Source organism: Mirounga angustirostris, unplaced genomic scaffold, assembly GCF_029215605.1.
Source record: "Mirounga angustirostris isolate CCGP_5_RB_7025 unplaced genomic scaffold, mMirAng1.0.hap1 SCAF_14, whole genome shotgun sequence".
In the NCBI taxonomy this organism is placed as follows: Eukaryota; Metazoa; Chordata; class Mammalia; order Carnivora; family Phocidae; genus Mirounga; species Mirounga angustirostris.
Window position 1 is genome coordinate 73099400 of NW_026991722.1, and position 17552 is coordinate 73116951.

The following is a 17552-nucleotide window of genomic DNA, read 5'->3' on the forward strand; positions in this document are numbered from 1 at the left end:
TCAGAAGTATGCACGCAGGATGCGGGCAGTGTTGGTTCCTTCGGGGGGCTCTGAGGGAGAATCTGGTCCAGGCCTCACTCCTCGCTGCTCGTGGTGGCCGGCCGTCCTTGGTGTAGCTTGACTCGCAGACACACGCCTCCTGTCTCCACCTCTGTGTCTGTGTGGTTGTCCTCCCTCTGTGTGTGTGTGTGTGTCTGGGTCTCTTCTTGTGAGGACACCAGTCATACTGGATCAGGGCCCCCCTAGTCCAGTGTGACCTCACCTTAACTAAGGTAACTGTAAAGATCCTATTTCTAAATAAGGTCACATTTTGAGGTTCCAAGAAGGGCATGAGTTTTGGGGGGCACACCCTTCAGCCCAGTGTAGTCTCCATACTGGTCGAATGAATGAGTGAGTGAATGACTGTGAAAAGCCATTCCTGTGTGTCTGCTCACGTGTGTTGGTACACAAGGTACGGACATCCCTATTGACCTGGGTGTGTGAGAGGGAGGCTCCGGGGTCACCCCCTTCTCCCCGGCAGGCCCTCCGACCGCTGCCCTCTACACCCTGAGTCGAGCACGCTGGCCGCCTCCTGACTCAGGCCCCTTCCCAGGTAGCGACAAGAACGTTTATTACAGGGAAAGTCATACACACCCTCTGCCCTTCCTTTCTGCCCAAGATCTCAAAGCTCTCTTTGTTTCTCTCCCCTCCCCTTGGAGCCAAGAAAGACTGTAGGGGTGGCCTGTGGCCTTGGGCAAATCAGCTCTCCTCTTTGAACCTGTCTCCATCTGCAGTTGTAGGAGGCTGAGCTGGGTGCCTCTGAAGGGCTCTTTTGCTCTATGATTACTTCTGTTTTACTCTGGAGAAAATTGTGGGCTAGGAAAGCATGCCTTTGGGCTCCACATGAGGCAGGACTCAAATCCAGATATTCCTCGGTCTTCTCTGCCACCTCCTGTAGGAAGCCCTCTATGATTCACCCGATTTGTATATGATTCCTCTAGTCCTCACTGTGCCCTGTGTGTGACCCATGAAATCACAAATATCAGCCTGCTGTTCAGATGGTGTGCAGTTGTGTGTGTGTGTGTGTGTGTGTGTATGCATATTATACTGGGTTGTGGACCAGTCTCAAAAACATAAGCAGATGATTATTTATGAGCAGATGTACGAGAAGCAAAAAGAGGGAAAAACCCACTTAGATACTCTCAGTAGATTCCAGAAAAGCATTTGATAAAGTTCAAATCCATTACTCTTAATAACCTCGAGATTGAAGGATGGACACAAGATTGCAGTTGACAAAGAACATCTCCAATCGGTAGTGACTTACCCCTTAATAACGAAACACTGTGGCAGCATCTTGCAAAGGATGTTTGAGGGGCCCAGAATGCTTTTGCAGATTGTGTCACAACAGTGTCTAGAAACTCCTGCTGGGAGAGGCATCCCTTTGAGACACGCTTACCCCCTGCCATCAATATGAAACATCTTTGTAGATTGAAGCCAGGCCAGCGGGCTGGGAAAAGGAAGTGCAGAACTCCTGGAAAGGAGCTTGCAGAATTAATGTTTTGAAATGGATACAGTGTTCCTCTTAGGTTTTCGAAGTAGACACACTGAAAAGTAATTAGAAGTAGTGAGACAGTGCGGTGGCCAAGCCCCAAAATAGGTACGCAGCCACCATCACTCTCCTGTGTCAGAGGTCACAGGCAGGTAGATTGATGGGAAGAAGCATGTTTGGCATTGGGCTTGGGTGTCCATAAGCCGGTGGCCTCCTTTCCTGGTTAGAAATAAGAGTAACAGCCAAGAGGTCTTGGGCAGCTCCTGCACCTGCTTTGCCTCCCTGAAGCCCAGAATCCTGGGAAATGTAGGGACAGTGATGCAATGCAGAGCATTCCAGATCCCTCCCGGGGTCAGGTGGAGGCTGTTTCGTGGGGCTGAGCTTCCCGTCCACTGTTGGGATTATGGAGGTGTGACCAGGGAGTCAGGAGCCCGGCACCCCGAATCTGGTGGTCCCATTTTGTGTCTGTGGGGTTTAGGCTGAGCTCCCTGAAGCAGAATTTCCTCTGTGATAAGAGGGCCCACAACGCCATCCTCACACACTTCTGGGGAATCTCTGAGAATGTCTTAAGCTCAGCACCAATCCCGGACTGGGGACACAACGTGTGGAAAGAGGACCTCAGTATGTTCTCCAAGATGGGCCCTCAGGGTCTCCTGGTCACCCTGTCGCGTGTCCTGCCTGGGCGTCCCCAGGGTGGCTGGTGAGGAGAGTCCGGGTATCAGAAGCCCTGGTAGAAGCCAGAGCACAGATGGGGCCACATGTGGTCATTTGGCTGAGGTCACCTCAGGAGCTTCGGGGCCGAGGAGGTCTTCCCATGGCCCGGTAATGCTCCTGCTCTTTCTCGAAGGCACTTCTTGCCTCTCTTTGGTAAACGGTGGACATTAGGTATAATTCAATCTCTTAGGGATTTCTGAATCACTCAGCAGGCCAGCCCCACGAGGATGCAGATGGAGCTTGGCCGTGGGAGCAGGGCTGTGCTCAGAGGGATGGGATGGGGCGTGGCTGCCAGACGGCCCTCGGGCTGAGCCCACGGGCTCCCACTAATTCCTTGTCAGGTAGCCTTCCCTTTTTCCTCTGTCTTTTCCTTTTCTCTCCTCGGTGCGGTTTTGCTGCTGTTAATTTTTTGCCTTGGTTTAGCCACGGTCGTGGTACGACCCTCCCCCCCGACCCCCGGCGGGGTCCAGTGTAACTGAAGTTCTTGGGCTTTGTGACAGCTTTTTCCGGGCAGCCTGGTGACCTTGCTCTGCTGGTCAGCCCACTTCTAAAGGGTCAGGGTTGCTGGCCGCTGTCAGACGGGTTGTGGACGTTCATAGGGCAAGAGTTTCCAAGCTGGGTTCGCACCAATCCCTGGGGAGTTTTTAAAAAAGTATTATTGCCTCACTGGAAAAGTGATGGCTTTTTGATCTACTTTCTGATTCTTTAGGAATGTATGGTTATGCAATTAAAAGGTGACCTGGAATAGGGTCTTAAAAAATATTTTAAAATCATTTGGACCACTCGTTATTTTCTTTGCATTCTTCTGTATCAAAAGAAACATTAAATGTTGGCTTTTTAAAAAATATAGTTAACTGAAATTTAAATTTTAAAAACTCTCATTCAATAAACTTGCCTTTAAAAAAAATTAATTTATTTAAGTTACCTCTACACCCAGTGTCGGCTTGAACTCACAACCCTGGGGTCAAGAGTCATACACTCTTCCGACTGAGCCAGCCGGGTGCCTTCTTGTCCAGTAAACTTCTAACAGCAACTTACCCGTACTGTCCGTGGTGTGTATCGTCCTTTAATGAGTCTGCTTTTTCTACCGAGATAATCAATTATCAACCAGTGCCTGTTTCCACTCTATTCTTCCTTCCCTAACAACTCAAGACTCACAGCTTTCTAGTCTTCAAAGAACATTTATAATTTTTCAAATGCTTTTCTCACTATCCATTCACTTAATCATCTACTTATTCTTTCATTTATTAAAAAAAATTACAAAACACACACATAAAATTGTACATGATGTTATGCCAGGCATTAGCCGGGTTTTAAAAATAAATTAGATATGTTCTTTGATTTATGGAGCTTGAGACTCATCGGTTATGATAAAATAATAAAATAGAGGATGGGGTGCCTGGTGGGCTCAGTTGGTGGAGCAGGTGACTCAGTCTCAAGGTTGTGAGTTCGAGCCCCACGTTGGGTGTAACGATTAGTTAAAATAAAATAAAATAAAATAGAGGATAAAGGCCATACTTGATATGAAAACCATTGTTTGGCTACATAAAGACCTTACACTTGGTACCAAGCTGACTTGTTTGTACTCTTGTCCGTGGTTTCCCTATTTTTCTCCCCAGAGGCGACTACCATCGCTAAGTTTTGTGCATGTGTGTACTCTCTCAGGAAGATTCTCTGCATATATAAATATGTATTACTTAGGGAAAAAAAAACTCACAAATGGCTGCCTACCGTTGTGCTCCTGCTATTTTGACTTAACAATTGGTAAATCCTGGCGGTGGCCCTATGTTGGTTCACTTAGATTGCCCAGGCTTTTTTAATGCTGGGCTTCGTGTTCGGTTGATGGATGTATCATCATTAGTTAAATCTGTTTCACAGCATTTTGTATTGTAATGGCAGAAGCCTGAAAGCAAAAAGTGCCGCAGCGAGTCTCCATCCTGGTCTGGAGGTTTTCATGCACATTTCCTCTCCTATCTGTGGACTAAATTCCCAGAAGTAGAACTGCTAGGTTGAGGGGTGTTTTCCTTTTATTTTCCGTAGCTGTTGCTAAAGTGCTCTCCATAAAGGTAGTGCTAATTTACACTCCCACTTACAATGTGTGAGTGCGAGGCAGTGGTTTTTAACCTCAAAACCCCAGGCAAGGAAGAGCTTTTAAGTAAAATGAAAATCTGGAGAAAACCGTGTGAGAGCCTTTCCCCCGCAAAGGGCAGCTCTAGCAGAGTTCCTGGCACAGCTGGTTAAGGACGCCGGCTCCCATTAGGGGCCCACTTGCACACGGCACGGGAGGGGGCCCTTAATTCCTCCTGGCGGGTGGTGCCTGGGATGGTGTCTTCCTGGTGGGGGCTGCCCCTCCTCTGTCAACTTGTCCATCACCAAGAATCCGAGAAGCACCAGATGCTTTAAAATTACAACGGGACCTGTAAAATTACAAAATAATTTTGATAAGGTAAGAATATTATTATTATTGTTTTTTTAAAGATTTTATTTATTAGAGAGAGACAGACAGAGCACAAGCAGGGGAAGCAACAGAGGGAGAGAGAGAAGCAGGCTCCCACTGAGCAGGAAGCCCGATGTGGGGCTTGATTCCAGGACCCTGGGATCATGACCTGAGCCAAAGGCAGATGCTTCACCGACTGAGCCACCCAGGTGCCCCAGGACATTATCTTTAAAGAGCTATATGACTCACAGACGTTACCAGGGGCTGGAGGAGGGACAGTGGGAAGTATGTTTTAAGGGGTACAGAATTTCTGTTTGGGAGGATGGAACATACTGGAGAGGGATGGTGGTGATGTTTGTACAAATGCTTAAGATGGTAAATTTTGTGTCCTGTGTAATTAACCGAATACACAGAACAGCAGCCATTCCCTGTAGCCATCCTCTTGTGAGCAGAGGACACTAAAAAGTAGGAAAGATCTAATCTAAGAATGCCAAGAGAATGTATATGGAGCTTTTTGAACAGCTTGCTCCGTTAAGCATGTTCTCATGTCACTTTGAACTGGCAAGAGTTTGGTGGTGCCTGGTGCTGACCACCCACCTGGGTGTGAGAGCCACTCCGGAGACGTTGAGGGCAGGAGACAGAGACCTCCCTGGGGAAGGAGCTCGTCTGGGCCTGTAGGGGCTCCGTGGTCCCCGAAAAGATCCCGCTTCTGACACGAGGGCCTGAGGCTGGCCTCCCCCGTCCTGAGGTGCTGTCTCGGAAATGAGACAAGAAGCTTGTCCCTGGCCCGCTGCTGGGTGTTTTCTGAGCCTCCTATGAGTGAGCCTCCACAAGCAGTGACTGGGTGTGATCTTTGTCACCAGATTCCTGTGTCCCCAGTGGCTCAGATAACGTTTGCAAAAAAGAGCATTTGCCTTGTCCCACCTAGAAGCTGGGGAGTAGAGCGGACGTCTGTCTGAGACTGCTCGGAGGCTCAGAGTAGATGCTGGGGCTCCAGGGATCTGACCAGCACGGAAGAGTGTCCCAGAGTTGTCGCCTGGCCTTTTGCTCTGTCACCAGCCTCCTTGAGGTGCTGGGCATGTGACCAGTGGAGCCTCGGCTTTTAGAGGGTGTGTACACGAGCTGTCTCTCACTCAGGCACCGCTGCTTCGGTGGAGAAAGGGCCTTGTGCCGTGTCTGGCCGTGGGTTATGACTTTTTTCAGGGTCCTCTGTCCATGCATGGGTCTCTGGTCCTCCCCCTACTTGCAGAGAGTGAAGCATGTGTCCCAGGAAAGAGCAGGACCCCGGGTTGGTTCCAAGGCCACGGAGAGCCCCCTGATGTGGACCAGCGTGTCCTGGCCACCCTGGGACTGGGCGACCCGCTTGTGATCACTCCGAGCCACACTGTCTCACCCTGTGCTGCATGGCTCAAACTCCGATTCCAGGAGGCGAGGTGGCCACATGGCACCAGAGCCCAAACCGTGTGCTACCCGGTCCCTGAACACCCTGACTGGGGCGTTTTACGTCTTAGAGTGTTTTGGTTGTGAAAGAGCCCCGAACGCTGTGGGTTCGTGGTTGACGGAAACAGCCCTACCTTCCCTATGGTGCGCCCATCTGAAAGCCTTTGTCAGAGCCTGAAGACACCACGGGAGGCCACCCAGGCACCTGTGACGAGTTTCCATTTGACTCACGTTTGTCAAGAAGGTGACACGACCTACCGAATTCAGAGGCCACTGTGATTGCTGAGCTGACATAGCTCCTCATGTGGGTGGTGAGCGTACTCTTCCCATTAAGAAAATCGCTACTTTTGAACAGGCTCCGAATGGAACTTTTTTGCTTTTACTAATGAAACAGCCCACCCAACACCTCGAATTCCTTAAAAAAGGAAAACATTTAATGTCAACCCAGAAATTCAGCTTGGTATCACAATTCAGCAGAGTCACATGGGACAGAAGGAAGAGGTTCTCACATGGGCAAGGTGAAGGCTGCCATTCTCCATCCTCCTGGAGCCGCGATACCGGACCCTTGTCCCTGCCCCCACCCCCGAGCGTGACAAAGCTTCAGTAGAAGCAGCTTCAGACACAAGCGAACGGCACCGGATTTGCCTGAGAATCCGCAGCAGCCCCACGGGATCGCTGGAGAAATCCCCCAGGTGGCTGCAGATTCGAGCCGTCTTGCCGAGTGAAGTCTTGTTAGGAGCACTCGAGGCCCGAGGGGGTCCTTGATAAATGGACGTGAGACTGTTATTATCGGTGCTCAGCCCAGACAGAGCAGAAGGTGGGAGTTTGAGGGCTCTGCTCTCGGCCCGCAGGGGCGGAGGCCAATGGGGCACAGGCCGGCCGAGACTCGGGCTGCAGACCCCGCTCTCAGGTCCCCGTGGTTGGGAGCGAGCCAGGGCCGGGCCTCCACCAGCCCAGCCTCCATCAGTCCAAGGCGTAGCCTTTGTGGATGGGCGTGTGTCTGACCATAGATTCTGCATCGAGTAGCCAGATGGTCTAAACATCCCCTCAGTGGTACGGTATGTAACCCTTTTCCGTCATCGTCACGTGCGGCCGTGTTGACATTAACAAGGAGGAGGAATTACTCAGGAGCTCGCCACAGTCAAGAGCAGTTGGGCCACCAGCTGAGGGGACAGCTTTCAGGGCAAGCTCGGCCGCCTCTTGCTGCCTCCTGCCCGAACACCGAGTCCTTCACATGGAGACCCCAGGGAGCATTCCCTTAGAGCTCTTAGCAGGGAAAAGTTTGTTTCTCAGCATGAACCAGGATGTTTTTCACTGTTGGCAAGAGCTCTGTGGCCCAGCAGATTTCCCTCTTTGCTTTGCCTACCAGGAAGCACACAGCTAAAATTTTTACTCATTTGCTTATAGATTGTCCTCAGGAGTCTTAGGTTTTCTCCTTGTTTGGTTTCTTTCTTTCTTTATTCATCTAGTGTTTGGGGGATGCGAACCTAGGTTGTAAGGTTTTGGGAAGCAGGTAGTATGAGTGGGGCTTGGATCCGTTAAGAAGCTCTCATCGTGGGCTTAGCGTGTGCTTGCTTGGTGCAGAACCGGTCGATATCTGATCTCCCTGAACTGCTAACTGGGTTGGTGATTATTATAGTCTCAGTGGCTTATCCCAATAAAGAGGCTTGTTCTCACTTTTGCAGTTGACTTGGATGCTCTGGGGGTGGCCTCCATGCAGTGACTCGGGGATCCAGCATTCTTTCCTGTGGTGTTTCTGCCACCCCCTGGGGTTCCCTTGGGGTCCTTCCCTGGACCTGGGCAGTCAGCTGGCTGGTGAGTGAAGACAGAGGGCGTTGAGGATCACGTGGGCATTTTAGGGGCCAGGCTTGGAAGGGGTGTACATTCCCCTACTCACAGAACTACTCTCCAGTCCCACCTTGAGTCTGGGGGCTACGGATGTCACTCACGAAGAGGAAACTGGACCGCGCCAGACCGGCACAGGAAGCACTGTGGAAGGAACGGTCTGTGATGGGCACAGAGACGAGAGTGGGGTTCTCAGGAAGCAGAGCTGGAGGAGTGTGGGTGCCCGCCTGGTAAATCCTGGCACCGGTCATCTGGCCTGTGTTTAGTGTTCTGGATTACATTCCCGCACTCCCTTCTGCCGAAACTAGAAGGTTGCAGAATGTTGGGGCTGAATGGAGAGGCCCCGTAGAGGTCAGCCTCCTCACTGGACACATGGAGAAATGGATCCCAGAGGAGGGAACTGACCCACCCAGAGCCAGCCCAGCGAGAACTCTGGTCTCAGCCCCATCCCTGGGGTCATCCCCTGCCCGCCCCCCCGCCCCCCCCCCAACAGGGAGCATCTGCCTGCTTAGCGTACACATCTCTGCCCTGGACAGGACTGTCGAGTCAGTGAGCAGAAGGCCTGGCTGCTGCGACGGATGGTTGGAGAGACCCCCGGCCTGCACAGCAACTGTTGGATTTCAGCACGTGTTCTGTTGGGATTCGGGAGTAGAAAAGGGTCTCCTCCTGGGACTTATTCAGGCCTTGTCTTTGTGACTCACCTGTGAGCACGTGAAAGACCTGCATCGGTCTCACATTAGGAACAGACATTTCCCCCAAAGCCATTGGAGATCCTGACCGCTGTGTCAGTCATCCATCGCTGCAACAGAGTGCTCTCCAACTTAGTGGCTTAAAACATCAACCATTTTATTTGCTCACACCATGGCAATTTGGGCAGGGCTTGGTAGGGACAGCTCATCTCTGCTCCGCTGATGTCAGCTGGGACAGCTTGCCTGGGGGCGGAAGATCCATTTCCAAGATGGCCCCACTCCCATGGCTTGTAAGTCGGGGTTGGCACTGGGCTCTATCAGCTGGAGCTCTTGGCTGGGACGGTGGTTCCCCTCTTCATCCCCTCTTCCCGGGGCTGGCTTGGGCTTCTCACAGCTCGGGGATCTCCCAAGAGTTGGGCTTCCTCCATGGTGGCTGCTTCCCCCCAGCACACAAACACAGAAGCATGCAGGCCTCCTCCTCCGCCTCCTTTTTTCAATCTGATTTTTTATTGTAGTAAAATACACACAATATAAAACTTACCATGTTAGCCATTTCCAAGTGTCCATTTCAGTGGCATTAGGTGTATTCCCTCTGTTGTGCGGCCTTCACCACCCTCCCACCTCCAGAACTCTGTCATCTTGCAAGGCTGAGGCTCTGTCCCTATTGCACAACAACTCTCCCTCCCTCCCCAGCCCCTGGCGCCTACCCTTCTACTTTCTGTCCCTGTGAACGAGACTCCTCGGGGTACCTCAGGTGGGTGGAACCATGCGGTATTTGTTCACTTGTGACTGGCTTGTGTCCTCCGGGCTCATCCACAATGGTCTTCCTTTTTTTTTTTTTTTAAAGATTTTATTTATTTATTTGAGACAGAGAGAATGAGAGAGACAGAGAGCACATGAGAAGGGGGAGGGTCAGAGGGAGAAGCAGGCTCCCTGCCGAGCAGGGAGCCCGATGCGGGACTCGATCCCGGGACTCCAGGATCATGACCTGAGCCGAAGGCAGTCGCTTAACCAACTGAGCCACCCAGGCGCCCCAATGGTCTTCCTTTTTAAGACTGAGCAATACTCCACTGTGGACGGACCACGTTTTGTTTATCCATTCATCCGTGGATGGACACTTGAGTGCTGTCCACCTTTTCCTTTCGTGAACGGTTGCTGCTCTGAACAGAGGTGTGCAAATATCTGTTTGAGTCTCTCTGCCCTCAGTTCTTGGCCAGGCCTTCCTCAAGGCTGGGGCCCGAACCTGGCCCAGGGCTACTTCCAGCCCGTTCTGTCGGTTAGAACGGGGCTTGGGGCCAGACTAGATTCAGAGGGCCGGGACTGCGCGAGGCCGCGGCTCATTGGGTCCGCCACGGTAACCACCTGCCACAACCACTCTGGGAAAAGATCTCTGCAGAGAGGCCGGTGGGCCCGCTCGCACACACCCTCCAAGGCCTGGCTCCCCTCTCGGATGCCTCTGGATGCCCAGATGCCTGCGGCCCGGGCTTCCGGAGGCGAGGTTCTGCTGGAGAAGCTCAAGCCAGAGCAGGGCTGTCCCCTCCCTCCCAGAGGCTGCCGCGCTCACGGTCTATTCTGTATCGCTAGTGGCTGTGCCCCCTATTATATAATCTGTTATTCTGTGCCGCACCAGGCCCTGGTTACTTGTCAAAAGTTTCTAGAAGCCAGCTGTATCAGCTCCAGGCAACTGGGGGTGCCGCCTGTCCCTCATAGTATTAGTCACTCTGTACTTAGCTAAATTTAACTTTTTATCATCCAAATGATATTTTTGTGGGCTTGGAATTTTACATAATGCTACCAACTGCTGCAGGCTAAGAATTTCTCCTTTTTGTTGTGAGTGTGTGTGCGTGTGCGCGCACGCGCTGGTTTTCTCCCCCGTGAACTTTTGCACGCCCAAGGAGGTATTGTTCAGTTTCTCTTCCCTGGTCTGCCTTCCCAGGCCCGGGTTTCTTCCTCGGCCTCTGCTTTGCCTTTTGCCCCTGGGAGGAAAATTGCTCCTAACAGCTTTCTGATGGCCCTGTTAATGCTTCCTTCCTCACTTGAGGGCTCTCAACTTTGAAGGTCTCTGTTCACAATAGCCCCACAGTGGAAGCAACTCCAGTGGATGGATAAACAGAACATGGGATGTTCTTCCAGTAGACTATGACCCGGCCATAAGAAGGAAGGAAGCGCTGACCCCTGCTACAGCACGGATGACCCTGGAAAACACGATGCTCAGACACACAGAAGGCCACGTGTTACATGCCCATTTGTATGGAACGCCCAGAACAGGCAAATCTATAGAGACAGAAGCAGGTTGGCGTTGTCCAGGGTCTGGCGAGCGGGGACCGAGAGTGCGTGGTAAAAGGTATGGGTCTCTCTTCGGGGTTGAAAGAAGTGTTCTGGAACTAGAGAGCACGGCTGGCCGTGCAGCTTTGGGAATGCGCTAAATGCGCCGAATTGTACACTTTAAAAGGGTGAACGTATGGCCTGCAGACTGTATCTCAATAACGAGGAGCCGTGCGTCAGGAAGGAAGGAAAGGCTGTGGCGGCCCGGCCTGGGCCAGCAGCCCACGTGGTGGGCCGTGGTACCCCCCACCCTCCGCATCTGTCCGTCTGTGCACGCTCCTCTGCCTCCCGGTCTCCATGTCAACGGGGGATGGAAACCACGGTGTTTAACTTCAGTTACACCACCCACTCGTTTGGAACTTATGCCCGAGACATACAGACGTCTGGGCAAGCTAGTAGCTTGGCACCCCATCAAACCAGTATTCTTTAAGTGTTTGTTTGACATTTATTTAGTGGGGATGAGAAGAGACCGATATCCTATTAATAGAAGTTGTATAGAGAAACAGATTCACTTACTAATTCGTGTCCACTAACTGAAATCAGTGAGGGATCCGAGAAATTTTCAGGGAAGCCCTTCTGACTCCTCCAAAAGGTGGGTTTTATTCATTTTTTTTTTCCCACACACACCCCCTCCCCCGGCCATTTTCCAAATCATTCAGGAGGCGTAATGAAGATTTAGCTTTTGAAACGTCAAGGAGAGGACCTAACGTGTAACAGGATGAGTATGGTTGATGATACTGTATTGTATAATTGAAATTCACTAAGAGGATAGAACTTAAGTGTTCTCCCCCTCCCCCCTCCCAAAAAGACGTAGCTCTATGAGGTGATGGATGTTAATTAACTCTATGGTGGGAACCCTCCCTGGTGTGTCAAACATCCTGTCTCATTCACTTTAAATATATCACTGGATTGTCAATTATATCTCAATAAAACTGGGGAGAAAAACTTAAAGGCGTAACATGTTTTCTTTCTGTTCCTGATCATCAGCAACAAATACACCACCACGTCTTATTTGGTTTCCGTACCCCGCCCCCGCCCCCAGACCACAACAACGACAGGTGTGCATGGAAGGTGCATGCAACAGTTCTCAGCAACGGCTTGTGTTTTATTGTGATTTCTCATCTTCCCTAAGGGATGGGCTGGTGGACTTTTTACTTTTCTTGTGAGGGGTCATGGAGGAAACCTGGCAATATCTTCCGATTTCATTCCAGTGATGATTTGTGCCCCCCTCCCCTCCCACCTCCCCTAGAGGTTCCCCGAGGCGCCGACTCACTCCTTAAGCAGATCCTGCATTCACTTTTTGGACTTTAAATGCTTTTTTTGTCAGAAAAATGATTTCCCCACGGTGCACCTCTCTGTAAGGAGTGCGCGTTTTTCTCTCGCAGCCCCCGCAGATCTCATTCTGCTGGGTTGAGTCACAGTTGACCTTCTCACCCACCAGAGGCGTCCTGGTGGAGTGGAGGGGGGCCGGCCTTCAGAATCCGGCTTGCCACTGACTGGTGTGTTACCATGGCAAAGGCCCTTCCCTCCCCGCAGGTTTCCTTACCTCTGAAAAGCCGGGGGGGGGGGGCGGGGGGGGGGTTGTGGAGATGGGGGCAGTGGAGACTTACACTGACCTCACACTGGGTTTAGAGGTTTTGTGGTGGAAGCGAAGAAACAGAACGGAGAAACCACAGGGAGCCAGGGCGTGTGTGCATGCAGTGAGCTGTGGAATTCGGTGGAACGTAGAGGAGAGAAGCTGGAGCTCCCCCCTTCTCCCCCTCCCCTGCATGCCCAGCCGGGGGCGGGGGACCTGGGACCCCTGAGACATTTTGTGCGTTGCGGGTCCAAGCGTGTATATGGGAGTGTGGCTGTGGACAGGAGGGGCAGGCGCACGGCCAAGACGGAGCCTCAACTCCTGCAGGCCCGGCCTGAAGAGCACTTTGCAGAATTGGCCGTGGCTCCTCCGGGAGTGTGGGCCTGCACTGCAGAGGGTGGGCGTGTGAAAAGCTGGTCTCCCCTGCTCGCAGCCACACCTCCCACTGCTGTGCCATCCCCAGTTAGATTCTCTCCCTCCTCTGAACTCTTACTGCCTGTGCCCTCATTTGGCACTTGATCACTTCTGCTGTCCCGAACCTCCAGGAATGCCCCTCACTTTGCCTGTGCCCCTGTCCAGACCCTGCAGGCCTAGGCTGGTGTCCCTGGAGCCGCTGGGGCCTGGCCTCAGCTCTTGGCGGGGGTCTCTCTGGAGCTGAGGATTGGTTCCTAAAGAACCATGACTTCTACAGCCTGCAGTTGCGGCGGGTTGGTGGGGGGGCTGCCTTCTGGTCACAGTCAGGGGAAAGCCTCCCTGGCCGCTGCCCGCTACCTGGGCCCCGTATGAGGTCTGGCAAGTGCGTCAGACAAACAAGCATGTGTTGAGTTGCAAGTGTGGGCCATGGTGGGAGCCCCGGGTTGGGTGGCGGCTTTAGTGGTGCTTGTGAATTTTCTGATGTCTTGGAGGCTGATTGCACCCAGGACTCCCCAGAAATCCATTTCTCCACCTTTTCCATCATGTTGTGCGTGTTCATCTCTGGCCTCTGGATATCTGGCGGAGGTGGGTCTCCAGTTACACACCGCCCAACTGCAGGGACTTGATGGGAAGGAGAGAGTTGTCTGCATCACCCCGTGACGCTGCTCCTGACCCCGCCCCGGGCACCAGGATGCTCCCGGCTGGTGGCCAAGAGCTCTAGGCTGCCGTTCCCTACTTCTCTTCTGTTTGCCTTCCCTCTGCAGCCTGGGGTCCTGCAGTCCCAGAGGTTGATAGGTGAAAAATCTCAGGGTTGAGGCCGAGCTGGGCTTCAGTGCTGAGAAAGCTCCTGTGTGCTGGTGGTGTGGGTCCTGGTTCTCTTCTGAAGCACAGGGAGCCCTGGGCAGTGTCGAGTGCATCAGTCTCTGGGACCGCATCCTGGACGGGTCCGTTTGTCGAGTGCAGACTCCTTCAGCCCAGCACCCCCTGTCCTCTCCCCTCGGCATAGCTAGGTTTCCTGTCTCTGGCGTTGCTCAGGATGAGGCCAGGCCCTGTCGATTTCCCAGCTGGGTTGCCCTGAGTGACCAGAGCAGCTGGTGTCTCACCTTCTTCCCCACTGGCTTCTCCCTGCAGGATGCTGACACGTGTGTCCTGGTCCCCAACACCCTTCTGTGTGCCTAGCGAGTCGTCCCTCCTCCTGTGGCAGGACATCGAGGGAGCCTTCTCACACGGACCCACTGGTAAGGACCGCCCACTAGCTTTGGAGTTTGGGGGTGCAGGGGCTCTCTTGCTGTTTCCTCTTCCTTAAACATCTGACTTTATCTGATTAATGGGGTAGATTGTATTAATCGATCCTCCTTCTTGCAAATATCGATTGCTCTTCACTAAGTAGGTAGGACTGATGTTCTTTCCGTGGTTCTTTAAGATCCCAGATACGATACAACCCGTTTGGATGGCCCTTGTGAGTCTCTGCTGTACAGTATGCCCTGAGGGACCTCTCTTCTCTTCTCTTGGAGCCCTTGGCCCAGCCTGGGATCCCCACTCTCAGTAAACAGGGCAGGACAGGAGTTTCAGAGTTCCTAAGCCTTGGCAGTGGGCAGGGGCTTGGGCGCTGCCTTGCCGCATTTCCCACAAGCCGTAGTCAGTGACACGGACCAAAATGTGCGTGTGTTTTCATGTAAGCATTTCCCTGGATGAGAAACTGAGTGGCTGGGCGGGGTTGGGGGGGGCATGGGGGGGGGCATGGCATGTCTGAGGTCCTCCGCAGAGTTAGCGGTGGCCTAGGCGGGATCCCAGTGCTTAGCCTTTCTCTCCTGCCCTGGGTACCCCTGGGCTTCTTGTCCATCTCATCCCATTTCCTGTCCCCAAGTCTCTGACACAGGCCTCGCCCCGTCCCCTTCTTGTCATGCCGAGGCCTTTGGTGGGTAGAGCAGAGAAAGTGGTGTTGCCTTCTCTTGTTCTAAACTCCAACACACCCCTCTCCCTGGACGCTCATCAGCCAGTCTGAACTTTGGGGACAAGGAGGATGGATGTTCGGGGTGAAGAGGCCGGGGGGTGACACTGGTGCTCCTCCCTGGACACAGTGCGAACACACTGACTCTGTAAGCACACGGATCCATTAGGATCCCATTTTACACAAGGAAGCTGAGGCTTAGAGGTGGCAAGTGTCTGGCCCAAGGTCACACAGCTAGTCAGGGGTGGGCTTGGGATTGGACCCCAAGTCTAGACCCTGGAGCACATGGTATGGTTTTCCAAATATGGCCCCGGCTTCTCCAAAGGATGAGGCCCAGGCTCCGCCCTTCCTTGCTTGGGGCTCCAGGTAAGCCCCTTTCCGCCCCTGGGCCTCCCGTCCTTTCTGGGGAACAGGGCACAGCAGACGAGGCCTCCGCCGAGTGCCCCCCTCACTCCTGTGTTTCCATGTTGGCACCACGGGCTGTTTTCTCTGTAATTGCTCATTCTTTTCAGTTGCTGTAAAAAGGCCTCCAAGTGCTAAGAAGAGAGAGTGCTCTGTTGTATTTTTGTTTTGTTGTCTTGTTTTAATTCACTCTCCGAGAGTCTCAGAGCCTCAGTGCTGGGGTGGCTGTGGCGGAGGGCTGGCTGGGGACCGCAGGGCGCAGGAGGTCGCCCTGGCCTTGGGGCCCTGGTGAGCACTCCTCTGTCCCGGAGGCCTGAGCTCTGACAACAGCAACTTTGCTTCCTGTTTCCTTTTCCACCGGAAGGCAGTTCTTTTCCTTCCGAACAACTGCATCCCCCAGTTACGGGGTTTTAGAGATGGTGGCCTTGTGTCCATCTTATCTGGGGGCCCCCACTTAGCCCCAAGTGTGCTCTGGAATTCCTCTGCTTTACTCATTTATCCCGCGAACATTTACTGTGTCCCCAGGATAGACCAGGTGCCATGTTGGGGTTCCAGGCACGAAGCTGGGAACAGAAGAGGCAGGAGTCCCGCCCGCGTGACGTTATACCCTGGTGTTGCCAGAAACTCGCCCCACGGTCTCACCTCTGCGTTGGCAGAGGGGAAGATCATGGTTGCCCCTACACGCCTCTGAGCTCCCCGTGGGAGTTTGTGGCCATGACAGGCCTCCGGACCACTGGGCCCCGGCTGGCATGCGTTAGGAGGGTTGGGGAGAGGCAGGCCTTCCCCGCGGCTGAGAATGTGAAGTCTCTTCCTCATCTCTGAAAGGGCTTAAGGAGCAGGATCTATTTTTAGAGGAGCTCCTTGCTCCAAAGGAACAGGAGCCCTTCCTTCCAGGAGGTGGGGGTGGGGTGGGCGCAGGGCAGGGGTCAGCTGGAGTGCCTCAGCTCAGTCTGGCTGTGTTCTGCATCTGCTCGGCCTGGACGCAGGGCCGTCTGCAGAGAGGGTCTGCCTGAAAGAGGGGGTCCCCGCCGGGGAGAGCATCTGCCCTCAGGCACCCACCCAACCCGGGTGGAAGGTGAAGATGTTTGCCGTTCTGAGCTGGGGCTCAGAGCTTCTAGCATTTGACGGCCCCCTCTGTGGGGAGGGTCTGCAGGCCCCGGCTCTGGGTCATCACTTCCTCCCTGACTCCCCCAGCTCTCGCAGGGAGGAGTGCTTCCTGCCATTGTCTCTGTGAGGTCTCAGCAAGGTCACTATCTCCTCCTGCGGAGGAAGAGAGCCGATGCCTCCGACAGGACCTCAGCCCACAGCAGCACTGACACACTTCCGTCCCCGCCGTGCAGGCTGACCTCCCAGCCTCCCCTCGGCCCAGGCTGGAGGCCCATGGCAGGGCGGGGGCTTCTCTCCTTCACCTGCAGAAGCTTAACCCTGCCTGCAGGCACCCCAGCTGCAGACGGGAGAGTTAGCGGCTCGGGGTTCCGGCCTGCGATGATTGGCATGTTGGATGGCTTAGCCGGAGTGGGAGGCTGCACCCATGAGCACGGAGGGGCGGGAGCTCACGGTCAGGAGGCAGGACTCCCAGACACTGCGTCGTGTCCTACAGCAGAGATGCTGCCCGCTTCCTGCCTTCCTTTGCTGTTCCCCTGCCGTGTCTGGGAGAGAGCTGGGCGGGATCTGAGTCCCCCACCTGTGCCCCCACGACTTCCCGCAGCCATGTTTCTTTTTCTCGTGCGGCGCCTTGAAACACAGCCCACGCTGCCCAGGACCTGGGCCGGCCACCCCACCCCTGCCTGCGTGCAGAATGCCCTGCCGGCCCCTGGCTGTCCCGCCTCTCTGTTCTGCCGCATCTCAGGGGCCTCTCCGTGCCCAGTCCCGGGCTTTGCCTGTTGACTTAGGTGCTGCACTTCCTGAGAGTGTACTTTATTCTCAGCCAGCAGGAACAGTGCATTCCTCCAGCTTTGTTTCTGGTCCCTGCTCCCTGTCACCTGTTGAGGTTCGCACAGGATACCAGGGCTCTCAGAGAGCCGGGCTTGAGTGTGCTCCGCTCACGCACTCCGGGATCCGGGATCGGCAGGGCCAGGGCGAGAAGCCGCCTCCGCCTCCTTGAGGCCGCGTGAGGCCAATGGCTCCGTCTCACCCACCCTGTCCCGGCTGGGGCTCCCCTGGAGCTCTGCCCACAGGCCCTCGGCACTGGCAGCCCCCCTTCCGGCTGCATCCTGCTCCCCGTTTCCCCA

The 17552-nt window shown here is 53.9% G+C and overlaps 1 protein-coding gene across 10 annotated transcripts in view; it reads left to right on the top strand.

Annotated features, from left to right (window-relative positions):
- Positions 1-17552, top strand: part of PITPNM2 (phosphatidylinositol transfer protein membrane associated 2) — a 131172-nt gene that overhangs the window by 15875 nt on the left and 97745 nt on the right. For 9 of the 10 annotated variants that reach the window (XM_064578255.1, XM_064578256.1, XM_045887774.3 and 6 more), the window contains exon 2: positions 14100-14206. The exons of the other annotated variant lie outside the window; for it this stretch is intronic. The gene's annotated coding sequence lies outside the window, so the exon portion shown is untranslated. The remainder of the gene's footprint in view (positions 1-14099; positions 14207-17552) is intronic. 10 annotated transcript variants of the gene reach the window in all.